Genomic DNA, 1479 nt, shown 5'->3' with positions numbered 1-1479 from the left:
TCCTTCATCACCATAGGCTCTTGCTCATATGTTATTTCATGAAATTCCTCTGTGTCAGCCAATTCCTTCTGATACAGTGACTCTGTGTACTCCTCCCATCTTCTTTTGATACTTCCTGGATCATTCAACAGTCTACCCAAACTGTCTTTAAATATTGCCACCTGTGGCTTGAATTTGTTTTTCAACTCCTTCAGCTTAAATGCTGAGCTAGTCTGGCCCTTTTGATCTTCTGATTCCAGCTCTCTGCACATTTCATTCTATTATTTTGCTTTGTCGTCCCGAGCTGCCTTTTCAAATTTTCTGTTCACCTCTTTGATTTCTTGATTTCTTCCTTTAGCTTTGGCTTCTCAGTGCTCTAATGCAATACTCAGAGTCTCATCTAACATCCATCTTGGTCTTTTCTTCTTCTGCCTTTGTAATGATCTTTTGCATTCTTCTTGGATGATTTAAAAAAAAAACTCCAACCTTTCTTTGTGAGCTTTTATTTTAAAGTGTGATTGTTAGTGGAACATTTTGGCCATGATTGGGAGTGTATATTTCATGAATGTTAGTTAGGCAGTTGAGTCAGCATTATGTTAATTTAGAGAAGTAACTGAGGTTTGTGACAATGAAGTGGCTTGCTGGAAGTTCCTCAGTTACTGAAAGCCAAAGTACAGTATGGAGAGTGAAGACATTGAGATAACAGTTTTAGTTTACTTGGTTCCACAGTCAACACACTTGGCAACAGCAGCCAGGAAATCAAGAGACTAATTGCATTGGGAAAGTCAGCTGTAAGAGACCTCTCAAGAGTACTGAAGAGCGACATTAGGCTGGAGACAAGGTGCACCTGATCCAGGCTATGTTGTTGTTGTTATGTGCCGTCGAGTCGCTTGTGACTCATAGCGACCCTATGTACAACAACCCTAAACCCTGCTCTATCCTGTGCCAATCGCACTGACTCCTACACACCCATCCCTATTACCCCAGTCACTGATTCAATCCACCTCATAGAGGGTCTTCCCCTCCTGCACTGTCCCTCCAGCCTACCAAGCATGATGTCCCTCTCCAAGGACCTCTCCCTCCTTACAACATGTCCAAAGTATGTCAGACGAAGCCTCAGAATCCTTGCTTTCAAGGAACAGCCTGCTTTAACCCTCTCCTGGGTGAATCTGTTTGTTTTCTTGGCAGTCCAGGGTACATTCAATACTCTTCTCCAGCACCACAGCTCAAAGGTATCAATTCTCCTTCTATCCTCCTTAGTCATTGTCCAACTCTCTGATGCATAACAAGTGATTGCAAAGACCATAGCCTGTATCAGATGTCCTTCAGTACCAGACGTTCTTCAGTACCCTGGAGAGGTCCCTAACAGCAGACTTTCCCATCACAGTACGTTTTTTGATTTCCTGGACACTCGTGCCAAGAGTGTTGACAGTGGAGTCAAGCAGACTAACTTTGTTAACAATCTCAATCTCTTCACCATCCATCCTCATGCTGCAACTT

Source organism: Elephantulus edwardii, unplaced genomic scaffold, assembly GCF_000299155.1.
Source record: "Elephantulus edwardii isolate Elephantulus edwardi_28Jun2011 unplaced genomic scaffold, EleEdw1.0 scaffold00130, whole genome shotgun sequence".
Lineage (NCBI taxonomy): Eukaryota > Metazoa > Chordata > Mammalia > Macroscelidea > Macroscelididae > Elephantulus > Elephantulus edwardii.
Note: the sequence above shows the minus strand (reverse complement) of the source record.